Source organism: Agelaius tricolor, unplaced genomic scaffold (assembly GCF_023055355.1).
Source record: "Agelaius tricolor isolate 1412-34295 unplaced genomic scaffold, bAgeTri1.0.p SCAF_7, whole genome shotgun sequence".
NCBI classification, from domain to species: domain Eukaryota; kingdom Metazoa; phylum Chordata; class Aves; order Passeriformes; family Icteridae; genus Agelaius; species Agelaius tricolor.
This window is the reverse complement of record NW_027269267.1, coordinates 51,404,621-51,431,570: the sequence shown is the minus strand read 5'-3', so window position 1 is coordinate 51,431,570 and position 26,950 is coordinate 51,404,621.

Genomic DNA, 26,950 nt, shown 5'->3' with positions numbered 1-26,950 from the left:
GCACTGCAGCTCATTTCCTCACAGAGCAGTTTTGGAGGACAACACATCTCCCAATTTTCTGGAGTTTTTGGGGTTTTTTTCAATTGCATTTCATTTGATCCTATCTCCTTTCCAGAGTGTTTGTAAGCCTTTCTTTTTGGGTTCGCAAGATTCCCTTTCCCTTCCCGAAAGGAAATTTCATTTCCTTTCGGGAAGGGAAAGGGAATCTTGCGATTTCAATGGGGACCACTAGAGGAATCTTTGCAGCATGTGCCTGCACTTGATGGCATGCCATGCCTTTTGATGGCCTTGACTTTGGGCAAGATTTTTTTTCTTTTTTTTTTTTAATAAGTATCTATGCCATATTCCTCCTATCTTTCCCTCCAAGCTGTGTCTTCCTCCTTAACTTTTCCCCCTGCTTTTGCAGCATCTGTGAGCTCTTGTTTTACCCTCTTTTGGTCCTTTTCCCTGCACTTCATAAAATCCTGGTCCATCTTCTTGTAGTCACTAATTTCCCAAATTTCCCAAATTTTATTTTTTCCTCCTCCAAATGCAATTCCTTTCATGGTATCTCCATTCCAGTGTGTTTCTAAGTCCTTCTTATCTGTTTTGGCCTTAAGCAGGGATCCATTTTCCAAGCTTTGCTGCATTTGCCTGCATTTGATGGCATATGGCCTGCATTTGATGGCTTTGACTTTGGGCAAGATTTTTTTTTTTTCTTTTTTTAACATATCCATGCCATGTCTCTCATATCTTCCCCTGCAAGATGTGTCTTCCTCCTTAACTTTTTCCCCTGCTTTTGCAACATCTGTGAGCTCTTGTTTTACCCTCTTTTGGTCCTTTTCCCTGCACTTGATACAATCCTGGTCCATCTCCATGTAGTCACTAATTTCTCAAATTTCCCAAATTTTTTTTTTTCCTCCTCCAAATGCAATTCCTTTCATGGTATCTCCATTCCGGTGTGTTTCTAAGTCCTTCTTATCTGTTTTGGCCTTAAGCAGGGATCCATTTTCCAAGCTTTGCTGCATGGGCCTGCACTTGATGGCATATGGCCTGCATTTGATGGCTTTGACTTTGGGCAAGATTTTTTTTTTTTTTTTTTAAAGTGTCCATGCCATGTCCCTCATATCTTCCCTTCCACGTTGTGTCTTCCTCCCTAACTTTTCCCCCTGCTTTTGCAACATCTCTCTGCTTAGTTTTGGCCTCCTTTGGTCCTTTGCACTGCAGCTCATTTCCTCACAGAGCAGTTTTGGAGGACAACACATCTCCCAATTTTCTGGAGTTTTTGGGGTTTTTTTCAATTGCATTTCATTTGATCCTATCTCCTTTCCAGAGTGTTTGTAAGCCTTTCTTTTTGGGTTCGCAAGATTCCCTTTCCCTTCCCGAAAGGAAATTTCATTTCCTTTCGGGAAGGGAAAGGGAATCTTGCGATTTCAATGGGGACCACTAGAGGAATCTTTGCAGCATGTGCCTGCACTTGATGGCATGCCATGCCTTTTGATGGCTTTGACTTTGGGCAAGATTTTTTTTCTTTTTTTTTTTTTAATAAGTATCTATGCCATATTCCTCCTATCTTTCCCTCCAAGCTGTGTCTTCCTCCTTAACTTTTCCCCCTGCTTTTGCAGCATCTGTGAGCTCTTGTTTTACCCTCTTTTGGTCCTTTTCCCTGCACTTGATAAAATCCTGGTCCATCTTCTTGTAGTCACTAATTTCCCAAATTTCCCAAATTTTATTTTTTCCTCCTCCAAATGCAATTCCTTTCATGGTATCTCCATTCCAGTGTGTTTCTAAGTCCTTCTTATCTGTTTTGGCCTTAAGCAGGGATCCATTTTCCAAGCTTTGCTGCATTTGCCTGCATTTGATGGCATATGGCCTGCATTTGATGGCTTTGACTTTGGGCAAGATTTTTTTTTTTTTCTTTTTTTAACATATCCATGCCATGTCTCTCATATCTTCCCCTGCAAGATGTGTCGTCCTCCTTAACTTTTTCCCCTGCTTTTGCAACATCTGTGAGCTCTTGTTTTACCCTCTTTTGGTCCTTTTCCCTGCACTTGATACAATCCTGGTCCATCTCCATGTAGTCACTAATTTCTCAAATTTCCCAAATTTTTTTTTTTCCTCCTCCAAATGCAATTCCTTTCATGGTATCTCCATTCCGGTGTGTTGCTAAGTCCTTCTTATCTGTTTTGGCCTTAAGCAGGGATCCATTTTCCAAGCTTTGCTGCATGGGCCTGCACTTGATGGTATATGGCCTGCATTTGATGGCTTTGACTTTGGGCAAGATTTTTTTTTTTTTTTTTAAAGTGTCCATGCCATGTCCCTCATATCTTCCCTTCCACGTTGTGTCTTCCTCCCTAACTTTTCCCCCTGCTTTTGCAACATCTCTCTGCTTAGTTTTGGCCTCCTTTGGTCCTTTGCACTGCAGCTCATTTCCTCACAGAGCAGTTTTGGAGGACAACACATCTCCCAATTTTCTGGAGTTTTTGGGGTTTTTTTCAATTGCATTTCATTTGATCCTATCTCCTTTCCAGAGTGTTTGTAAGCCTTTCTTTTTGGGTTCGCAAGATTCCCTTTCCCTTCCCGAAAGGAAATTTCATTTCCTTTCGGGAAGGGAAAGGGAATCTTGCGATTTCAATGGGGACCACTAGAGGAATCTTTGCAGCATGTGCCTGCACTTGATGGCATGCCATGCCTTTTGATGGCTTTGACTTTGGGCAAGATTTTTTTTCTTTTTTTTTTTTAATAAGTATCTATGCCATATTCCTCCTATCTTTCCCTCCAAGCTGTGTCTTCCTCCTTAACTTTTCCCCCTGCTTTTGCAGCATCTGTGAGCTCTTGTTTTACCCTCTTTTGGTCCTTTTCCCTGCACTTGATAAAATCCTGGTCCATCTTCTTGTAGTCACTAATTTCCCAAATTTCCCAAATTTTATTTTTTCCTCCTCCAAATGCAATTCCTTTCATGGTATCTCCATTCCAGTGTGTTTCTAAGTCCTTCTTATCTGTTTTGGCCTTAAGCAGGGATCCATTTTCCAAGCTTTGCTGCATTTGCCTGCATTTGATGGCATATGGCCTGCATTTGATGGCTTTGACTTTGGGCAAGATTTTTTTTTTTTTCTTTTTTTAACATATCCATGCCATGTCTCTCATATCTTCCCCTGCAAGATGTGTCTTCCTCCTTAACTTTTTCCCCTGCTTTTGCAACATCTGTGAGCTCTTGTTTTACCCTCTTTTGGTCCTTTTCCCTGCACTTGATACAATCCTGGTCCATCTCCATGTAGTCACTAATTTCTCAAATTTCCCAAATTTTTTTTTTTCCTCCTCCAAATGCAATTCCTTTCATGGTATCTCCATTCCGGTGTGTTTCTAAGTCCTTCTTATCTGTTTTGGCCTTAAGCAGGGATCCATTTTCCAAGCTTTGCTGCATGGGCCTGCACTTGATGGCATATGGCCTGCATTTGATGGCTTTGACTTTGGGCAAGATTTTTTTTTTTTTTTTTAAAGTGTCCATGCCATGTCCCTCATATCTTCCCTTCCACGTTGTGTCTTCCTCCCTAACTTTTCCCCCTGCTTTTGCAACATCTCTCTGCTTAGTTTTGGCCTCCTTTGGTCCTTTGCACTGCAGCTCATTTCCTCACAGAGCAGTTTTGGAGGACAACACATCTCCCAATTTTCTGGAGTTTTTGGGGTTTTTTTCAATTGCATTTCATTTGATCCTATCTCCTTTCCAGAGTGTTTGTAAGCCTTTCTTTTTGGGTTCGCAAGATTCCCTTTCCCTTCCCGAAAGGAAATTTCATTTCCTTTCGGGAAGGGAAAGGGAATCTTGCGATTTCAATGGGGACCACTAGAGGAATCTTTGCAGCATGTGCCTGCACTTGATGGCATGCCATGCCTTTTGATGGCTTTGACTTTGGGCAAGATTTTTTTTCTTTTTTTTTTTTTAATAAGTATCTATGCCATATTCCTCCTATCTTTCCCTCCAAGCTGTGTCTTCCTCCTTAACTTTTCCCCCTGCTTTTGCAGCATCTGTGAGCTCTTGTTTTACCCTCTTTTGGTCCTTTTCCCTGCACTTGATAAAATCCTGGTCCATCTTCTTGTAGTCACTAATTTCCCAAATTTCCCAAATTTTATTTTTTCCTCCTCCAAATGCAATTCCTTTCATGGTATCTCCATTCCAGTGTGTTTCTAAGTCCTTCTTATCTGTTTTGGCCTTAAGCAGGGATCCATTTTCCAAGCTTTGCTGCATTTGCCTGCATTTGATGGCATATGGCCTGCATTTGATGGCTTTGACTTTGGGCAAGATTTTTTTTTTTTTCTTTTTTTAACATATCCATGCCATGTCTCTCATATCTTCCCCTGCAAGATGTGTCGTCCTCCTTAACTTTTTCCCCTGCTTTTGCAACATCTGTGAGCTCTTGTTTTACCCTCTTTTGGTCCTTTTCCCTGCACTTGATACAATCCTGGTCCATCTCCATGTAGTCACTAATTTCTCAAATTTCCCAAATTTTTTTTTTTCCTCCTCCAAATGCAATTCCTTTCATGGTATCTCCATTCCGGTGTGTTTCTAAGTCCTTCTTATCTGTTTTGGCCTTAAGCAGGGATCCATTTTCCAAGCTTTGCTGCATGGGCCTGCACTTGATGGCATATGGCCTGCATTTGATGGCTTTGACTTTGGGCAAGATTTTTTTTTTTTTTTTTAAAGTGTCCATGCCATGTCCCTCATATCTTCCCTTCCACGTTGTGTCTTCCTCCCTAACTTTTCCCCCTGCTTTTGCAACATCTCTCTGCTTAGTTTTGGCCTCCTTTGGTCCTTTGCACTGCAGCTCATTTCCTCACAGAGCAGTTTTGGAGGACAACACATCTCCCAATTTTCTGGAGTTTTTGGGGTTTTTTTCAATTGCATTTCATTTGATCCTATCTCCTTTCCAGAGTGTTTGTAAGCCTTTCTTTTTGGGTTCGCAAGATTCCCTTTCCCTTCCCGAAAGGAAATTTCATTTCCTTTCGGGAAGGGAAAGGGAATCTTGCGATTTCAATGGGGACCACTAGAGGAATCTTTGCAGCATGTGCCTGCACTTGATGGCATGCCATGCCTTTTGATGGCCTTGACTTTGGGCAAGATTTTTTTTCTTTTTTTTTTTTAATAAGTATCTATGCCATATTCCTCCTATCTTTCCCTCCAAGCTGTGTCTTCCTCCTTAACTTTTCCCCCTGCTTTTGCAGCATCTGTGAGCTCTTGTTTTACCCTCTTTTGGTCCTTTTCCCTGCACTTCATAAAATCCTGGTCCATCTTCTTGTAGTCACTAATTTCCCAAATTTCCCAAATTTTATTTTTTCCTCCTCCAAATGCAATTCCTTTCATGGTATCTCCATTCCAGTGTGTTTCTAAGTCCTTCTTATCTGTTTTGGCCTTAAGCAGGGATCCATTTTCCAAGCTTTGCTGCATTTGCCTGCATTTGATGGCATATGGCCTGCATTTGATGGCTTTGACTTTGGGCAAGATTTTTTTTTTTTCTTTTTTTAACATATCCATGCCATGTCTCTCATATCTTCCCCTGCAAGATGTGTCTTCCTCCTTAACTTTTTCCCCTGCTTTTGCAACATCTGTGAGCTCTTGTTTTACCCTCTTTTGGTCCTTTTCCCTGCACTTGATACAATCCTGGTCCATCTCCATGTAGTCACTAATTTCTCAAATTTCCCAAATTTTTTTTTTTCCTCCTCCAAATGCAATTCCTTTCATGGTATCTCCATTCCGGTGTGTTTCTAAGTCCTTCTTATCTGTTTTGGCCTTAAGCAGGGATCCATTTTCCAAGCTTTGCTGCATGGGCCTGCACTTGATGGCATATGGCCTGCATTTGATGGCTTTGACTTTGGGCAAGATTTTTTTTTTTTTTTTTTAAAGTGTCCATGCCATGTCCCTCATATCTTCCCTTCCACGTTGTGTCTTCCTCCCTAACTTTTCCCCCTGCTTTTGCAACATCTCTCTGCTTAGTTTTGGCCTCCTTTGGTCCTTTGCACTGCAGCTCATTTCCTCACAGAGCAGTTTTGGAGGACAACACATCTCCCAATTTTCTGGAGTTTTTGGGGTTTTTTTCAATTGCATTTCATTTGATCCTATCTCCTTTCCAGAGTGTTTGTAAGCCTTTCTTTTTGGGTTCGCAAGATTCCCTTTCCCTTCCCGAAAGGAAATTTCATTTCCTTTCGGGAAGGGAAAGGGAATCTTGCGATTTCAATGGGGACCACTAGAGGAATCTTTGCAGCATGTGCCTGCACTTGATGGCATGCCATGCCTTTTGATGGCTTTGACTTTGGGCAAGATTTTTTTTCTTTTTTTTTTTTTAATAAGTATCTATGCCATATTCCTCCTATCTTTCCCTCCAAGCTGTGTCTTCCTCCTTAACTTTTCCCCCTGCTTTTGCAGCATCTGTGAGCTCTTGTTTTACCCTCTTTTGGTCCTTTTCCCTGCACTTGATAAAATCCTGGTCCATCTTCTTGTAGTCACTAATTTCCCAAATTTCCCAAATTTTATTTTTTCCTCCTCCAAATGCAATTCCTTTCATGGTATCTCCATTCCAGTGTGTTTCTAAGTCCTTCTTATCTGTTTTGGCCTTAAGCAGGGATCCATTTTCCAAGCTTTGCTGCATTTGCCTGCATTTGATGGCATATGGCCTGCATTTGATGGCTTTGACTTTGGGCAAGATTTTTTTTTTTTTCTTTTTTTAACATATCCATGCCATGTCTCTCATATCTTCCCCTGCAAGATGTGTCGTCCTCCTTAACTTTTTCCCCTGCTTTTGCAACATCTGTGAGCTCTTGTTTTACCCTCTTTTGGTCCTTTTCCCTGCACTTGATACAATCCTGGTCCATCTCCATGTAGTCACTAATTTCTCAAATTTCCCAAATTTTTTTTTTTCCTCCTCCAAATGCAATTCCTTTCATGGTATCTCCATTCCGGTGTGTTTCTAAGTCCTTCTTATCTGTTTTGGCCTTAAGCAGGGATCCATTTTCCAAGCTTTGCTGCATGGGCCTGCACTTGATGGTATATGGCCTGCATTTGATGGCTTTGACTTTGGGCAAGATTTTTTTTTTTTTTTTTAAAGTGTCCATGCCATGTCCCTCATATCTTCCCTTCCACGTTGTGTCTTCCTCCCTAACTTTTCCCCCTGCTTTTGCAACATCTCTCTGCTTAGTTTTGGCCTCCTTTGGTCCTTTGCACTGCAGCTCATTTCCTCACAGAGCAGTTTTGGAGGACAACACATCTCCCAATTTTCTGGAGTTTTTGGGGTTTTTTTCAATTGCATTTCATTTGATCCTATCTCCTTTCCAGAGTGTTTGTAAGCCTTTCTTTTTGGGTTCGCAAGATTCCCTTTCCCTTCCCGAAAGGAAATTTCATTTCCTTTCGGGAAGGGAAAGGGAATCTTGCGATTTCAATGGGGACCACTAGAGGAATCTTTGCAGCATGTGCCTGCACTTGATGGCATGCCATGCCTTTTGATGGCTTTGACTTTGGGCAAGATTTTTTTTCTTTTTTTTTTTTAATAAGTATCTATGCCATATTCCTCCTATCTTTCCCTCCAAGCTGTGTCTTCCTCCTTAACTTTTCCCCCTGCTTTTGCAGCATCTGTGAGCTCTTGTTTTACCCTCTTTTGGTCCTTTTCCCTGCACTTGATAAAATCCTGGTCCATCTTCTTGTAGTCACTAATTTCCCAAATTTCCCAAATTTTATTTTTTCCTCCTCCAAATGCAATTCCTTTCATGGTATCTCCATTCCAGTGTGTTTCTAAGTCCTTCTTATCTGTTTTGGCCTTAAGCAGGGATCCATTTTCCAAGCTTTGCTGCATTTGCCTGCATTTGATGGCATATGGCCTGCATTTGATGGCTTTGACTTTGGGCAAGATTTTTTTTTTTTTCTTTTTTTAACATATCCATGCCATGTCTCTCATATCTTCCCCTGCAAGATGTGTCTTCCTCCTTAACTTTTTCCCCTGCTTTTGCAACATCTGTGAGCTCTTGTTTTACCCTCTTTTGGTCCTTTTCCCTGCACTTGATACAATCCTGGTCCATCTCCATGTAGTCACTAATTTCTCAAATTTCCCAAATTTTTTTTTTTCCTCCTCCAAATGCAATTCCTTTCATGGTATCTCCATTCCGGTGTGTTTCTAAGTCCTTCTTATCTGTTTTGGCCTTAAGCAGGGATCCATTTTCCAAGCTTTGCTGCATGGGCCTGCACTTGATGGCATATGGCCTGCATTTGATGGCTTTGACTTTGGGCAAGATTTTTTTTTTTTTTTTTAAAGTGTCCATGCCATGTCCCTCATATCTTCCCTTCCACGTTGTGTCTTCCTCCCTAACTTTTCCCCCTGCTTTTGCAACATCTCTCTGCTTAGTTTTGGCCTCCTTTGGTCCTTTGCACTGCAGCTCATTTCCTCACAGAGCAGTTTTGGAGGACAACACATCTCCCAATTTTCTGGAGTTTTTGGGGTTTTTTTCAATTGCATTTCATTTGATCCTATCTCCTTTCCAGAGTGTTTGTAAGCCTTTCTTTTTGGGTTCGCAAGATTCCCTTTCCCTTCCCGAAAGGAAATTTCATTTCCTTTCGGGAAGGGAAAGGGAATCTTGCGATTTCAATGGGGACCACTAGAGGAATCTTTGCAGCATGTGCCTGCACTTGATGGCATGCCATGCCTTTTGATGGCTTTGACTTTGGGCAAGATTTTTTTTCTTTTTTTTTTTTTAATAAGTATCTATGCCATATTCCTCCTATCTTTCCCTCCAAGCTGTGTCTTCCTCCTTAACTTTTCCCCCTGCTTTTGCAGCATCTGTGAGCTCTTGTTTTACCCTCTTTTGGTCCTTTTCCCTGCACTTGATAAAATCCTGGTCCATCTTCTTGTAGTCACTAATTTCCCAAATTTCCCAAATTTTATTTTTTCCTCCTCCAAATGCAATTCCTTTCATGGTATCTCCATTCCAGTGTGTTTCTAAGTCCTTCTTATCTGTTTTGGCCTTAAGCAGGGATCCATTTTCCAAGCTTTGCTGCATTTGCCTGCATTTGATGGCATATGGCCTGCATTTGATGGCTTTGACTTTGGGCAAGATTTTTTTTTTTTTCTTTTTTTAACATATCCATGCCATGTCTCTCATATCTTCCCCTGCAAGATGTGTCGTCCTCCTTAACTTTTTCCCCTGCTTTTGCAACATCTGTGAGCTCTTGTTTTACCCTCTTTTGGTCCTTTTCCCTGCACTTGATACAATCCTGGTCCATCTCCATGTAGTCACTAATTTCTCAAATTTCCCAAATTTTTTTTTTTCCTCCTCCAAATGCAATTCCTTTCATGGTATCTCCATTCCGGTGTGTTTCTAAGTCCTTCTTATCTGTTTTGGCCTTAAGCAGGGATCCATTTTCCAAGCTTTGCTGCATGGGCCTGCACTTGATGGCATATGGCCTGCATTTGATGGCTTTGACTTTGGGCAAGATTTTTTTTTTTTTTTTTAAAGTGTCCATGCCATGTCCCTCATATCTTCCCTTCCACGTTGTGTCTTCCTCCCTAACTTTTCCCCCTGCTTTTGCAACATCTCTCTGCTTAGTTTTGGCCTCCTTTGGTCCTTTGCACTGCAGCTCATTTCCTCACAGAGCAGTTTTGGAGGACAACACATCTCCCAATTTTCTGGAGTTTTTGGGGTTTTTTTCAATTGCATTTCATTTGATCCTATCTCCTTTCCAGAGTGTTTGTAAGCCTTTCTTTTTGGGTTCGCAAGATTCCCTTTCCCTTCCCGAAAGGAAATTTCATTTCCTTTCGGGAAGGGAAAGGGAATCTTGCGATTTCAATGGGGACCACTAGAGGAATCTTTGCAGCATGTGCCTGCACTTGATGGCATGCCATGCCTTTTGATGGCCTTGACTTTGGGCAAGATTTTTTTTCTTTTTTTTTTTTAATAAGTATCTATGCCATATTCCTCCTATCTTTCCCTCCAAGCTGTGTCTTCCTCCTTAACTTTTCCCCCTGCTTTTGCAGCATCTGTGAGCTCTTGTTTTACCCTCTTTTGGTCCTTTTCCCTGCACTTCATAAAATCCTGGTCCATCTTCTTGTAGTCACTAATTTCCCAAATTTCCCAAATTTTATTTTTTCCTCCTCCAAATGCAATTCCTTTCATGGTATCTCCATTCCAGTGTGTTTCTAAGTCCTTCTTATCTGTTTTGGCCTTAAGCAGGGATCCATTTTCCAAGCTTTGCTGCATTTGCCTGCATTTGATGGCATATGGCCTGCATTTGATGGCTTTGACTTTGGGCAAGATTTTTTTTTTTTCTTTTTTTAACATATCCATGCCATGTCTCTCATATCTTCCCCTGCAAGATGTGTCTTCCTCCTTAACTTTTTCCCCTGCTTTTGCAACATCTGTGAGCTCTTGTTTTACCCTCTTTTGGTCCTTTTCCCTGCACTTGATACAATCCTGGTCCATCTCCATGTAGTCACTAATTTCTCAAATTTCCCAAATTTTTTTTTTTCCTCCTCCAAATGCAATTCCTTTCATGGTATCTCCATTCCGGTGTGTTTCTAAGTCCTTCTTATCTGTTTTGGCCTTAAGCAGGGATCCATTTTCCAAGCTTTGCTGCATGGGCCTGCACTTGATGGCATATGGCCTGCATTTGATGGCTTTGACTTTGGGCAAGATTTTTTTTTTTTTTTTTTAAAGTGTCCATGCCATGTCCCTCATATCTTCCCTTCCACGTTGTGTCTTCCTCCCTAACTTTTCCCCCTGCTTTTGCAACATCTCTCTGCTTAGTTTTGGCCTCCTTTGGTCCTTTGCACTGCAGCTCATTTCCTCACAGAGCAGTTTTGGAGGACAACACATCTCCCAATTTTCTGGAGTTTTTGGGGTTTTTTTCAATTGCATTTCATTTGATCCTATCTCCTTTCCAGAGTGTTTGTAAGCCTTTCTTTTTGGGTTCGCAAGATTCCCTTTCCCTTCCCGAAAGGAAATTTCATTTCCTTTCGGGAAGGGAAAGGGAATCTTGCGATTTCAATGGGGACCACTAGAGGAATCTTTGCAGCATGTGCCTGCACTTGATGGCATGCCATGCCTTTTGATGGCTTTGACTTTGGGCAAGATTTTTTTTCTTTTTTTTTTTTTAATAAGTATCTATGCCATATTCCTCCTATCTTTCCCTCCAAGCTGTGTCTTCCTCCTTAACTTTTCCCCCTGCTTTTGCAGCATCTGTGAGCTCTTGTTTTACCCTCTTTTGGTCCTTTTCCCTGCACTTGATAAAATCCTGGTCCATCTTCTTGTAGTCACTAATTTCCCAAATTTCCCAAATTTTATTTTTTCCTCCTCCAAATGCAATTCCTTTCATGGTATCTCCATTCCAGTGTGTTTCTAAGTCCTTCTTATCTGTTTTGGCCTTAAGCAGGGATCCATTTTCCAAGCTTTGCTGCATTTGCCTGCATTTGATGGCATATGGCCTGCATTTGATGGCTTTGACTTTGGGCAAGATTTTTTTTTTTTTCTTTTTTTAACATATCCATGCCATGTCTCTCATATCTTCCCCTGCAAGATGTGTCGTCCTCCTTAACTTTTTCCCCTGCTTTTGCAACATCTGTGAGCTCTTGTTTTACCCTCTTTTGGTCCTTTTCCCTGCACTTGATACAATCCTGGTCCATCTCCATGTAGTCACTAATTTCTCAAATTTCCCAAATTTTTTTTTTTCCTCCTCCAAATGCAATTCCTTTCATGGTATCTCCATTCCGGTGTGTTTCTAAGTCCTTCTTATCTGTTTTGGCCTTAAGCAGGGATCCATTTTCCAAGCTTTGCTGCATGGGCCTGCACTTGATGGTATATGGCCTGCATTTGATGGCTTTGACTTTGGGCAAGATTTTTTTTTTTTTTTTTAAAGTGTCCATGCCATGTCCCTCATATCTTCCCTTCCACGTTGTGTCTTCCTCCCTAACTTTTCCCCCTGCTTTTGCAACATCTCTCTGCTTAGTTTTGGCCTCCTTTGGTCCTTTGCACTGCAGCTCATTTCCTCACAGAGCAGTTTTGGAGGACAACACATCTCCCAATTTTCTGGAGTTTTTGGGGTTTTTTTCAATTGCATTTCATTTGATCCTATCTCCTTTCCAGAGTGTTTGTAAGCCTTTCTTTTTGGGTTCGCAAGATTCCCTTTCCCTTCCCGAAAGGAAATTTCATTTCCTTTCGGGAAGGGAAAGGGAATCTTGCGATTTCAATGGGGACCACTAGAGGAATCTTTGCAGCATGTGCCTGCACTTGATGGCATGCCATGCCTTTTGATGGCTTTGACTTTGGGCAAGATTTTTTTTCTTTTTTTTTTTTAATAAGTATCTATGCCATATTCCTCCTATCTTTCCCTCCAAGCTGTGTCTTCCTCCTTAACTTTTCCCCCTGCTTTTGCAGCATCTGTGAGCTCTTGTTTTACCCTCTTTTGGTCCTTTTCCCTGCACTTGATAAAATCCTGGTCCATCTTCTTGTAGTCACTAATTTCCCAAATTTCCCAAATTTTATTTTTTCCTCCTCCAAATGCAATTCCTTTCATGGTATCTCCATTCCAGTGTGTTTCTAAGTCCTTCTTATCTGTTTTGGCCTTAAGCAGGGATCCATTTTCCAAGCTTTGCTGCATTTGCCTGCATTTGATGGCATATGGCCTGCATTTGATGGCTTTGACTTTGGGCAAGATTTTTTTTTTTTTCTTTTTTTAACATATCCATGCCATGTCTCTCATATCTTCCCCTGCAAGATGTGTCTTCCTCCTTAACTTTTTCCCCTGCTTTTGCAACATCTGTGAGCTCTTGTTTTACCCTCTTTTGGTCCTTTTCCCTGCACTTGATACAATCCTGGTCCATCTCCATGTAGTCACTAATTTCTCAAATTTCCCAAATTTTTGTTTTTCCTCCTCCAAATGCAATTCCTTTCATGGTATCTCCATTCCGGTGTGTTTCTAAGTCCTTCTTATCTGTTTTGGCCTTAAGCAGGGATCCATTTTCCAAGCTTTGCTGCATGGGCCTGCACTTGATGGCATATGGCCTGCATTTGATGGCTTTGACTTTGGGCAAGATTTTTTTTTTTTTTTTTTAAAGTGTCCATGCCATGTCCCTCATATCTTCCCTTCCACGTTGTGTCTTCCTCCCTAACTTTTCCCCCTGCTTTTGCAACATCTCTCTGCTTAGTTTTGGCCTCCTTTGGTCCTTTGCACTGCAGCTCATTTCCTCACAGAGCAGTTTTGGAGGACAACACATCTCCCAATTTTCTGGAGTTTTTGGGGTTTTTTTCAATTGCATTTCATTTGATCCTATCTCCTTTCCAGAGTGTTTGTAAGCCTTTCTTTTTGGGTTCGCAAGATTCCCTTTCCCTTCCCGAAAGGAAATTTCATTTCCTTTCGGGAAGGGAAAGGGAATCTTGCGATTTCAATGGGGACCACTAGAGGAATCTTTGCAGCATGTGCCTGCACTTGATGGCATGCCATGCCTTTTGATGGCTTTGACTTTGGGCAAGATTTTTTTTCTTTTTTTTTTTTTAATAAGTATCTATGCCATATTCCTCCTATCTTTCCCTCCAAGCTGTGTCTTCCTCCTTAACTTTTCCCCCTGCTTTTGCAGCATCTGTGAGCTCTTGTTTTACCCTCTTTTGGTCCTTTTCCCTGCACTTGATAAAATCCTGGTCCATCTTCTTGTAGTCACTAATTTCCCAAATTTCCCAAATTTTATTTTTTCCTCCTCCAAATGCAATTCCTTTCATGGTATCTCCATTCCAGTGTGTTGCTAAGTCCTTCTTATCTGTTTTGGCCTTAAGCAGGGATCCATTTTCCAAGCTTTGCTGCATTTGCCTGCATTTGATGGCATATGGCCTGCATTTGATGGCTTTGACTTTGGGCAAGATTTTTTTTTTTTTCTTTTTTTAACATATCCATGCCATGTCTCTCATATCTTCCCCTGCAAGATGTGTCGTCCTCCTTAACTTTTTCCCCTGCTTTTGCAACATCTGTGAGCTCTTGTTTTACCCTCTTTTGGTCCTTTTCCCTGCACTTGATACAATCCTGGTCCATCTCCATGTAGTCACTAATTTCTCAAATTTCCCAAATTTTTTTTTTTCCTCCTCCAAATGCAATTCCTTTCATGGTATCTCCATTCCGGTGTGTTTCTAAGTCCTTCTTATCTGTTTTGGCCTTAAGCAGGGATCCATTTTCCAAGCTTTGCTGCATGGGCCTGCACTTGATGGTATATGGCCTGCATTTGATGGCTTTGACTTTGGGCAAGATTTTTTTTTTTTTTTTTAAAGTGTCCATGCCATGTCCCTCATATCTTCCCTTCCACGTTGTGTCTTCCTCCCTAACTTTTCCCCCTGCTTTTGCAACATCTCTCTGCTTAGTTTTGGCCTCCTTTGGTCCTTTGCACTGCAGCTCATTTCCTCACAGAGCAGTTTTGGAGGACAACACATCTCCCAATTTTCTGGAGTTTTTGGGGTTTTTTTCAATTGCATTTCATTTGATCCTATCTCCTTTCCAGAGTGTTTGTAAGCCTTTCTTTTTGGGTTCGCAAGATTCCCTTTCCCTTCGCGAAAGGAAATTTCATTTCCTTTCGGGAAGGGAAAGGGAATCTTGCGATTTCAATGGGGACCACTAGAGGAATCTTTGCAGCATGTGCCTGCACTTGATGGCATGCCATGCCTTTTGATGGCTTTGACTTTGGGCAAGATTTTTTTTCTTTTTTTTTTTTTAATAAGTATCTATGCCATATTCCTCCTATCTTTCCCTCCAAGCTGTGTCTTCCTCCTTAACTTTTCCCCCTGCTTTTGCAGCATCTGTGAGCTCTTGTTTTACCCTCTTTTGGTCCTTTTCCCTGCACTTGATAAAATCCTGGTCCATCTTCTTGTAGTCACTAATTTCCCAAATTTCCCAAATTTTATTTTTTCCTCCTCCAAATGCAATTCCTTTCATGGTATCTCCATTCCAGTGTGTTTCTAAGTCCTTCTTATCTGTTTTGGCCTTAAGCAGGGATCCATTTTCCAAGCTTTGCTGCATTTGCCTGCATTTGATGGCATATGGCCTGCATTTGATGGCTTTGACTTTGGGCAAGATTTTTTTTTTTTTCTTTTTTTAACATATCCATGCCATGTCTCTCATATCTTCCCCTGCAAGATGTGTCTTCCTCCTTAACTTTTTCCCCTGCTTTTGCAACATCTGTGAGCTCTTGTTTTACCCTCTTTTGGTCCTTTTCCCTGCACTTGATACAATCCTGGTCCATCTCCATGTAGTCACTAATTTCTCAAATTTCCCAAATTTTTTTTTTTCCTCCTCCAAATGCAATTCCTTTCATGGTATCTCCATTCCGGTGTGTTTCTAAGTCCTTCTTATCTGTTTTGGCCTTAAGCAGGGATCCATTTTCCAAGCTTTGCTGCATGGGCCTGCACTTGATGGCATATGGCCTGCATTTGATGGCTTTGACTTTGGGCAAGATTTTTTTTTTTTTTTTTAAAGTGTCCATGCCATGTCCCTCATATCTTCCCTTCCACGTTGTGTCTTCCTCCCTAACTTTTCCCCCTGCTTTTGCAACATCTCTCTGCTTAGTTTTGGCCTCCTTTGGTCCTTTGCACTGCAGCTCATTTCCTCACAGAGCAGTTTTGGAGGACAACACATCTCCCAATTTTCTGGAGTTTTTGGGGTTTTTTTCAATTGCATTTCATTTGATCCTATCTCCTTTCCAGAGTGTTTGTAAGCCTTTCTTTTTGGGTTCGCAAGATTCCCTTTCCCTTCCCGAAAGGAAATTTCATTTCCTTTCGGGAAGGGAAAGGGAATCTTGCGATTTCAATGGGGACCACTAGAGGAATCTTTGCAGCATGTGCCTGCACTTGATGGCATGCCATGCCTTTTGATGGCTTTGACTTTGGGCAAGATTTTTTTTCTTTTTTTTTTTTTTAATAAGTATCTATGCCATATTCCTCCTATCTTTCCCTCCAAGCTGTGTCTTCCTCCTTAACTTTTCCCCCTGCTTTTGCAGCATCTGTGAGCTCTTGTTTTACCCTCTTTTGGTCCTTTTCCCTGCACTTGATAAAATCCTGGTCCATCTTCTTGTAGTCACTAATTTCCCAAATTTCCCAAATTTTATTTTTTCCTCCTCCAAATGCAATTCCTTTCATGGTATCTCCATTCCAGTGTGTTTCTAAGTCCTTCTTATCTGTTTTGGCCTTAAGCAGGGATCCATTTTCCAAGCTTTGCTGCATTTGCCTGCATTTGATGGCATATGGCCTGCATTTGATGGCTTTGACTTTGGGCAAGATTTTTTTTTTTTTCTTTTTTTAACATATCCATGCCATGTCTCTCATATCTTCCCCTGCAAGATGTGTCTTCCTCCTTAACTTTTTCCCCTGCTTTTGCAACATCTGTGAGCTCTTGTTTTACCCTCTTTTGGTCCTTTTCCCTGCACTTGATACAATCCTGGTCCATCTCCATGTAGTCACTAATTTCTCAAATTTCCCAAATTTTGTTTTTTCCTCCTCCAAATGCAATTCCTTTCATGGTATCTCCATTCCGGTGTGTTTCTAAGTCCTTCTTATCTGTTTTGGCCTTAAGCAGGGATCCATTTTCCAAGCTTTGCTGCATTTGCCTGCACTTGATGGCATATGGCCTGCATTTGATGGCTTTGACTTTGGGCAAGTTTTTTTTTTTTTTTTTTTAAAGTGTCCATGCCATGTCCCTCATATCTTCCCTTCCACGTTGTGTCTTCCTCCCTAACTTTTCCCCCTGCTTTTGCAACATCTCTCTGCTTAGTTTTGGCCTCCTTTGGTCCTTTGCACTGCAGCTCATTTCCTCACAGAGCAGTTTTGGAGGACAACACATCTCCCAATTTTCTGGAGTTTTTGGGGTTTTTTTCAATTGCATTTCATTTGATCCTATCTCCTTTCCAGAGTGTTTGTAAGCCTTTCTTTTTGGGTTCGCAAGATTCCCTTTCCCTTCCCGAAAGGAAATTTCATTTCCTTTCGGGAAGGGAAAGGGAATCTTGCGATTTCAATGGGGACCACTAGAGGAATCTTTGCAGCATGTGCCTGCACTTGATGGCATGCCATGCCTTTTGATGGCTTTGACTTTGGGCAAGATTTTTTTTCTTTTTTTTTTTTTAATAAGTATCTATGCCATATTCCTCCTATCTTTCCCTCCAAGCTGTGTCTTCCTCCTTAACTTTTCCCCCTGCTTTTGCAGCATCTGTGAGCTCTTGTTTTACCCTCTTTTGGTCCTTTTCCCTGCACTTGATAAAATCCTGGTCCATCTTCTTGTAGTCACTAATTTCCCAAATTTCCCAAATTTTATTTTTTCCTCCTCCAAATGCAATTCCTTTCATGGTATCTCCATTCCAGTGTGTTTCTAAGTCCTTCTTATCTGTTTTGGCCTTAAGCAGGGATCCATTTTCCAAGCTTTGCTGCATTTGCCTGCATTTGATGGCATATGGCCTGCATTTGATGGCTTTGACTTTGGGCAAGATTTTTTTTTTTTTCTTTTTTTAACATATCCATGCCATGTCTCTCATATCTTCCCCTGCAAGATGTGTCTTCCTCCTTAACTTTTTCCCCTGCTTTTGCAACATCTGTGAGCTCTTGTTTTACCCTCTTTTGGTCCTTTTCCCTGCACTTGATACAATCCTGGTCCATCTCCATGTAGTCACTAATTTCTCAAATTTCCCAAATTTTTTTTTTTCCTCCTCCAAATGCAATTCCTTTCATGGTATCTCCATTCCGGTGTGTTTCTAAGTCCTTCTTATCTGTTTTGGCCTTAAGCAGGGATCCATTTTCCAAGCTTTGCTGCATGGGCCTGCACTTGATGGCATATGGCCTGCATTTGATGGCTTTGACTTTGGGCAAGATTTTTTTTTTTTTTTTTAAAGTGTCCATGCCATGTCCCTCATATCTTCCCTTCCACGTTGTGTCTTCCTCCCTAACTTTTCCCCCTGCTTTTGCAACATCTCTCTGCTTAGTTTTGGCCTCCTTTGGTCCTTTGCACTGCAGCTCATTTCCTCACAGAGCAGTTTTGGAGGACAACACATCTCCCAATTTTCTGGAGTTTTTGGGGTTTTTTTCAATTGCATTTCATTTGATCCTATCTCCTTTCCAGAGTGTTTGTAAGCCTTTCTTTTTGGGTTCGCAAGATTCCCTTTCCCTTCCCGAAAGGAAATGAAATTTCCTTTCGGGAAGGGAAAGGGAATCTTGCGATTTCAATGGGGACCACTAGAGGAATCTTTGCAGCATGTGCCTGCACTTGTTGGCATGCCATGCCTTTTGATGGCTTTGACTTTGGGCAAGATTTTTTTTCTTTTTTTTTTTTTAATAAGTATCTATGCCATATTCCTCCTATCTTTCCCTCCAAGCTGTGTCTTCCTCCTTAACTTTTCCCCCTGCTTTTGCAGCATCTGTGAGCTCTTGTTTTACCCTCTTTTGGTCCTTTTCCCTGCACTTGATAAAATCCTGGTCCATCTTCTTGTAGTCACTAATTTCCCAAATTTCCCAAATTTTATTTTTTCCTCCTCCAAATGCAATTCCTTTCATGGTATCTCCATTCCAGTGTGTTTCTAAGTCCTTCTTATCTGTTTTGGCCTTAAGCAGGGATCCATTTTCCAAGCTTTGCTGCATTTGCCTGCATTTGATGGCATATGGCCTGCATTTGATGGCTTTGACTTTGGGCAAGATTTTTTTTTTTTTCTTTTTTTAACATATCCATGCCATGTCTCTCATATCTTCCCCTGCAAGATGTGTCTTCCTCCTTAACTTTTTCCCCTGCTTTTGCAACATCTGTGAGCTCTTGTTTTACCCTCTTTTGGTCCTTTTCCCTGCACTTGATACAATCCTGGTCCATCTCCATGTAGTCACTAATTTCTCAAATTTCCCAAATTTTTTTTTTTCCTCCTCCAAATGCAATTCCTTTCATGGTATCTCCATTCCGGTGTGTTTCTAAGTCCTTCTTATCTGTTTTGGCCTTAAGCAGGGATCCATTTTCCAAGCTTTGCTGCATGGGCCTGCATTTGATGGCTTTGACTTTGGGCAAGATTTTTTTTTTTTTTTTTAAAGTGTCCATGCCATGTCCCTCATATCTTCCCTTCCACGTTGTGTCTTCCTCCCTAACTTTTCCCCCTGCTTTTGCAACATCTCTCTGCTTAGTTTTGGCCTCCTTTGGTCCTTTGCACTGCAGCTCATTTCCTCACAGAGCAGTTTTGGAGGACAACACATCTCCCAATTTTCTGGAGTTTTTGGGGTTTTTTTCAATTGCATTTCATTTGATCCTATCTCCTTTCCAGAGTGTTTGTAAGCCTTTCTTTTTGGGTTCGCAAGATTCCCTTTCCCTTCCCGAAAGGAAATTTCATTTCCTTTCGGGAAGGGAAAGGGAATCTTGCGATTTCAATGGGGACCACTAGAGGAATCTTTGCAGCATGTGCCTGCACTTGATGGCATGCCATGCCTTTTGATGGCTTTGACTTTGGGCAAGATTTTTTTTCTTTTTTTTTTTTAATAAGTATCTATGCCATATTCCTCCTATCTTTCCCTCCAAGCTGTGTCTTCCTCCTTAACTTTTCCCCCTGCTTTTGCAGCATCTGTGAGCTCTTGTTTTACCCTCTTTTGGTCCTTTTCCCTGCACTTGATAAAATCCTGGTCCATCTTCTTGTAGTCACTAATTTCCCAAATTTCCCAAATTTTTTTTTTTCCTCCTCCAAATGCAATTCCTTTCATGGTATCTCCATTCCAGTGTGTTTCTAAGTCCTTCTTATCTGTTTTGGCCTTAAGCAGGGATCAATTTTCCAAGCTTTGCTGCATTTGCCTGCATTTGATGGCATATGGCCTGCATTTGATGGCTTTGACTTTGGGCAAGATTTTTTTTTTTTTCTTTTTTTAACATATCCATGCCATGTCTCTCATATCTTCCCCTGCAAGATGTGTCTTCCTCCTTAACTTTTTCCCCTGCTTTTGCAACATCTGTGAGCTCTTGTTTTACCCTCTTTTGGTCCTTTTCCCTGCACTTGATACAATCCTGGTCCATCTCCATGTAGTCACTAATTTCTCAAATTTCCCAAATTTTTTTTTTTCCTCCTCCAAATGCAATTCCTTTCATGGTATCTCCATTCCGGTGTGTTTCTAAGTCCTTCTTATCTGTTTTGGCCTTAAGCAGGGATCCATTTTCCAAGCTTTGCTGCATGGGCCTGCACTTGATGGCATATGGCCTGCATTTGATGGCTTTGACCTTGGGCAAGATTTTTTTTTTTTTTTTTAAAGTGTCCATGCCATGTCCCTCATATCTTCCCTTCCACGTTGTGTCTTCCTCCCTAACTTTTCCCCCTGCTTTTGCAACATCTCTCTGCTTAGTTTTGGCCCCCTTTGGTCCTTTGCACTGCAGCTCATTTCCTCACAGAGCAGTTTTGGAGGACAACACATCTCCCAATTTTCTGGAGTTTTTGGGGTTTTTTTCAATTGCATTTCATTTGATCCTATCTCCTTTCCAGAGTGTTTGTAAGCCTTTCTTTTTGGGTTCGCAAGATTCCCTTTCCCTTCCCGAAAGGAAATTTCATTTCCTTTCGGGAAGGGAAAGGGAATCTTGCGATTTCAATGGGGACCACTAGAGGAATCTTTGCAGCATGTGCCTGCACTTGATGGCATGCCATGCCTTTTGATGGCTTTGACTTTGGGCAAGATTTTTTTTCTTTTTTTTTTTAATAAGTATCTATGCCATATTCCTCCTATCTTTCCCTCCAAGCTGTGTCTTCCTCCTTAACTTTTCCCCCTGCTTTTGCAGCATCTGTGAGCTCTTGTTTTACCCTCTTTTGGTCCTTTTCCCTGCACTTGATAAAATCCTGGTCCATCTCCTTGTAGTCACTAATTTCCCAAATTTCCCAAATTTTTTTTTTTCCTCCTCCAAATGCAATTCCTTTCATGGTATCTCCATTCCAGTGTGTTTCTAAGTCCTTCTTATCTGTTTTGGCCTTAAGCAGGGATCCATTTTCCAAGCTTTGCTGCATTTGCCTGCATTTGATGGCATATGGCCTGCATTTGATGGCTTTGACTTTGGGCAAGATTTTTTTTTTTTTCTTTTTTTAACATATCCATGCCATGTCTCTCATATCTTCCCCTGCAAGATGTGTCTTCCTCCTTAACTTTTTCCCCTGCTTTTGCAACATCTGTGAGCTCTTGTTTTACCCTCTTTTGGTCCTTTTCCCTGCACTTGATACAATCCTGGTCCATCTCCATGTAGTCACTAATTTCTCAAATTTCCCAAATTTTTTTTTTTCCTCCTCCAAATGCAATTCCTTTCATGGTATCTCCATTCCGGTGTGTTTCTAAGTCCTTCTTATCTGTTTTGGCCTTAAGCAGGGATCCATTTTCCAAGCTTTGCTGCATGGGCCTGCACTTGATGGCATATGGCCTGCATTTGATGGCTTTGACTTTGGGCAAGATTTTTTTTTTTTTTTTTAAAGTGTCCATGCCATGTCCCTCATATCTTCCCTTCCACGTTGTGTCTTCCTCCCTAACTTTTCCCCCTGCTTTTGCAACATCTCTCTGCTTAGTTTTGGCCTCCTTTGGTCCTTTGCACTGCAGCTCATTTCCTCACAGAGCAGTTTTGGAGGACAACACATCTCCCAATTTTCTGGAGTTTTTGGGGTTTTTTTCAATTGCATTTCATTTGATCCTATCTCCTTTCCAGAGTGTTTGTAAGCCTTTCTTTTTGGGTTCGCAAGATTCCCTTTCCCTTCCCGAAAGGAAATGAAATTTCCTTTCGGGAAGGGAAAGGGAATCTTGCGATTTCAATGGGGACCACTAGAGGAATCTTTGCAGCATGTGCCTGCACTTGATGGCATGCCATGCCTTTTGATGGCTTTGACTTTGGGCAAGATTTTTTTTCTTTTTTTTTTTTTTAATAAGTATCTATGCCATATTCCTCCTATCTTTCCCTCCAAGCTGTGTCTTCCTCCTTAACTTTTCCCCCTGCTTTTGCAGCATCTGTGAGCTCTTGTTTTACCCTCTTTTGGTCCTTTTCCCTGCACTTGATAAAATCCTGGTCCATCTTCTTGTAGTCACTAATTTCCCAAATTTCCCAAATTTTATTTTTTCCTCCTCCAAATGCAATTCCTTTCATGGTATCTCCATTCCAGTGTGTTTCTAAGTCCTTCTTATCTGTTTTGGCCTTAAGCAGGGATCCATTTTCCAAGCTTTGCTGCATTTGCCTGCATTTGATGGCATATGGCCTGCATTTGATGGCTTTGACTTTGGGCAAGATTTTTTTTTTTTTCTTTTTTTAACATATCCATGCCATGTCTCTCATATCTTCCCCTGCAAGATGTGTCTTCCTCCTTAACTTTTTCCCCTGCTTTTGCAACATCTGTGAGCTCTTGTTTTACCCTCTTTTGGTCCTTTTCCCTGCACTTGATACAATCCTGGTCCATCTCCATGTAGTCACTAATTTCTCAAATTTCCCAAATTTTGTTTTTTCCTCCTCCAAATGCAATTCCTTTCATGGTATCTCCATTCCGGTGTGTTTCTAAGTCCTTCTTATCTGTTTTGGCCTTAAGCAGGGATCCATTTTCCAAGCTTTGCTGCATGGGCCTGCACTTGATGGCATATGGCCTGCATTTGATGGCTTTGACTTTGGGCAAGTTTTTTTTTTTTTTTTTTTAAAGTGTCCATGCCATGTCCCTCATATCTTCCCTTCCACGTTGTGTCTTCCTCCCTAACTTTTCCCCCTGCTTTTGCAACATCTCTCTGCTTAGTTTTGGCCTCCTTTGGTCCTTTGCACTGCAGCTCATTTCCTCACAGAGCAGTTTTGGAGGACAACACATCTCCCAATTTTCTGGAGTTTTTGGGGTTTTTTTCAATTGCATTTCATTTGATCCTATCTCCTTTCCAGAGTGTTTGTAAGCCTTTCTTTTTGGGTTCGCAAGATTCCCTTTCCCTTCCCGAAAGGAAATTTCATTTCCTTTCGGGAAGGGAAAGGGAATCTTGCGATTTCAATGGGGACCACTAGAGGAATCTTTGCAGCATGTGCCTGCACTTGATGGCATGCCATGCCTTTTGATGGCTTTGACTTTGGGCAAGATTTTTTTTCTTTTTTTTTTTTTAATAAGTATCTATGCCATATTCCTCCTATCTTTCCCTCCAAGCTGTGTCTTCCTCCTTAACTTTTCCCCCTGCTTTTGCAGCATCTGTGAGCTCTTGTTTTACCCTCTTTTGGTCCTTTTCCCTGCACTTGATAAAATCCTGGTCCATCTTCTTGTAGTCACTAATTTCCCAAATTTCCCAAATTTTATTTTTTCCTCCTCCAAATGCAATTCCTTTCATGGTATCTCCATTCCAGTGTGTTTCTAAGTCCTTCTTATCTGTTTTGGCCTTAAGCAGGGATCCATTTTCCAAGCTTTGCTGCATTTGCCTGCATTTGATGGCATATGGCCTGCATTTGATGGCTTTGACTTTGGGCAAGATTTTTTTTTTTTTCTTTTTTTAACATATCCATGCCATGTCTCTCATATCTTCCCCTGCAAGATGTGTCTTCCTCCTTAACTTTTTCCCCTGCTTTTGCAACATCTGTGAGCTCTTGTTTTACCCTCTTTTGGTCCTTTTCCCTGCACTTGATACAATCCTGGTCCATCTCCATGTAGTCACTAATTTCTCAAATTTCCCAAATTTTTTTTTTTCCTCCTCCAAATGCAATTCCTTTCATGGTATCTCCATTCCGGTGTGTTTCTAAGTCCTTCTTATCTGTTTTGGCCTTAAGCAGGGATCCATTTTCCAAGCTTTGCTGCATGGGCCTGCACTTGATGGCATATGGCCTGCATTTGATGGCTTTGACTTTGGGCAAGATTTTTTTTTTTTTTTTTAAAGTGTCCATGCCATGTCCCTCATATCTTCCCTTCCACGTTGTGTCTTCCTCCCTAACTTTTCCCCCTGCTTTTGCAACATCTCTCTGCTTAGTTTTGGCCTCCTTTGGTCCTTTGCACTGCAGCTCATTTCCTCACAGAGCAGTTTTGGAGGACAACACATCTCCCAATTTTCTGGAGTTTTTGGGGTTTTTTTCAATTGCATTTCATTTGATCCTATCTCCTTTCCAGAGTGTTTGTAAGCCTTTCTTTTTGGGTTCGCAAGATTCCCTTTCCCTTCCCGAAAGGAAATGAAATTTCCTTTCGGGAAGGGAAAGGGAATCTTGCGATTTCAATGGGGACCACTAGAGGAATCTTTGCAGCATGTGCCTGCACTTGTTGGCATGCCATGCCTTTTGATGGCTTTGACTTTGGGCAAGATTTTTTTTCTTTTTTTTTTTTTAATAAGTATCTATGCCATATTCCTCCTATCTTTCCCTCCAAGCTGTGTCTTCCTCCTTAACTTTTCCCCCTGCTTTTGCAGCATCTGTGAGCTCTTGTTTTACCCTCTTTTGGTCCTTTTCCCTGCACTTGATAAAATCCTGGTCCATCTTCTTGTAGTCACTAATTTCCCAAATTTCCCAAATTTTATTTTTTCCTCCTCCAAATGCAATTCCTTTCATGGTATCTCCATTCCAGTGTGTTTCTAAGTCCTTCTTATCTGTTTTGGCCTTAAGCAGGGATCCATTTTCCAAGCTTTGCTGCATTTGCCTGCATTTGATGGCATATGGCCTGCATTTGATGGCTTTGACTTTGGGCAAGATTTTTTTTTTTTTCTTTTTTTAACATATCCATGCCATGTCTCTCATATCTTCCCCTGCAAGATGTGTCTTCCTCCTTAACTTTTTCCCCTGCTTTTGCAACATCTGTGAGCTCTTGTTTTACCCTCTTTTGGTCCTTTTCCCTGCACTTGATACAATCCTGGTCCATCTCCATGTAGTCACTAATTTCTCAAATTTCCCAAATTTTTTTTTTTCCTCCTCCAAATGCAATTCCTTTCATGGTATCTCCATTCCGGTGTGTTTCTAAGTCCTTCTTATCTGTTTTGGCCTTAAGCAGGGATCCATTTTCCAAGCTTTGCTGCATGGGCCTGCATTTGATGGCTTTGACTTTGGGCAAGATTTTTTTTTTTTTTTTTAAAGTGTCCATGCCATGTCCCTCATATCTTCCCTTCCACGTTGTGTCTTCCTCCCTAACTTTTCCCCCTGCTTTTGCAACATCTCTCTGCTTAGTTTTGGCCTCCTTTGGTCCTTTGCACTGCAGCTCATTTCCTCACAGAGCAGTTTTGGAGGACAACACATCTCCCAATTTTCTGGAGTTTTTGGGGTTTTTTTCAATTGCATTTCATTTGATCCTATCTCCTTTCCAGAGTGTTTGTAAGCCTTTCTTTTTGGGTTCGCAAGATTCCCTTTCCCTTCCCGAAAGGAAATTTCATTTCCTTTCGGGAAGGGAAAGGGAATCTTGCGATTTCAATGGGGACCACTAGAGGAATCTTTGCAGCATGTGCCTGCACTTGATGGCATGCCATGCCTTTTGATGGCTTTGACTTTGGGCAAGATTTTTTTTCTTTTTTTTTTTTAATAAGTATCTATGCCATATTCCTCCTATCTTTCCCTCCAAGCTGTGTCTTCCTCCTTAACTTTTCCCCCTGCTTTTGCAGCATCTGTGAGCTCTTGTTTTACCCTCTTTTGGTCCTTTTCCCTGCACTTGATAAAATCCTGGTCCATCTTCTTGTAGTCACTAATTTCCCAAATTTCCCAAATTTTATTTTTTCCTCCTCCAAATGCAATTCCTTTCATGGTATCTCCATTCCAGTGTGTTTCTAAGTCCTTCTTATCTGTTTTGGCCTTAAGCAGGGATCCATTTTCCAAGCTTTGCTGCATTTGCCTGCATTTGATGGCATATGGCCTGCATTTGATGGCTTTGACTTTGGGCAAGATTTTTTTTTTTTTCTTTTTTTAACATATCCATGCCATGTCTCTCATATCTTCCCCTGCAAGATGTGTCTTCCTCCTTAACTTTTTCCCCTGCTTTTGCAACATCTGTGAGCTCTTGTTTTACCCTCTTTTGGTCCTTTTCCCTGCACTTGATACAATCCTGGTCCATCTCCATGTAGTCACTAATTTCTCAAATTTCCCAAATTTTGTTTTTTCCTCCTCCAAATGCAATTCCTTTCATGGTATCTCCATTCCGGTGTGTTTCTAAGTCCTTCTTATCTGTTTTGGCCTTAAGCAGGGATCCATTTTCCAAGCTTTGCTGCATGGGCCTGCACTTGATGGCATATGGCCTGCATTTGATGGCTTTGACTTTGGGCAAGTTTTTTTTTTTTTTTTTTTAAAGTGTCCATGCCATGTCCCTCATATCTTCCCTTCCACGTTGTGTCTTCCTCCCTAACTTTTCCCCCTGCTTTTGCAACATCTCTCTGCTTAGTTTTGGCCTCCTTTGGTCCTTTGCACTGCAGCTCATTTCCTCACAGAGCAGTTTTGGAGGACAACACATCTCCCAATTTTCTGGAGTTTTTGGGGTTTTTTTCAATTGCATTTCATTTGATCCTCTCTCCTTTCCAGAGTGTTTGTAAGCCTTTCTTTTTGGGTTCGCAAGATTCCCTTTCCCTTCCCGAAAGGAAATGAAATTTCCTTTCGGGAAGGGAAAGGGAATCTTGCGATTTCAATGGGGACCACTAGAGGAATCTTTGCAGCATGTGCCTGCACTTGATGGCATGCCATGCCTTTTGATGGCTTTGACTTTGGGCAAGATTTTTTTTCTTTTTTTTTTTTTAATAAGTATCTATGCCATATTCCTCCTATCTTTCCCTCCAAGCTGTGTCTTCCTCCTTAACTTTTCCCCCTGCTTTTGCAGCATCTGTGAGCTCTTGTTTTACCCTCTTTTGGTCCTTTTCCCTGCACTTGATAAAATCCTGGTCCATCTTCTTGTAGTCACTAATTTCCCAAATTTCCCAAATTTTTTTTTTTCCTCCTCCAAATGCAATTCCTTTCATGGTATCTCCATTCCAGTGTGTTTCTAAGTCCTTCTTATCTGTTTTGGCCTTAAGCAGGGATCCATTTTCCAAGCTTTGCTGCATTTGCCTGCAT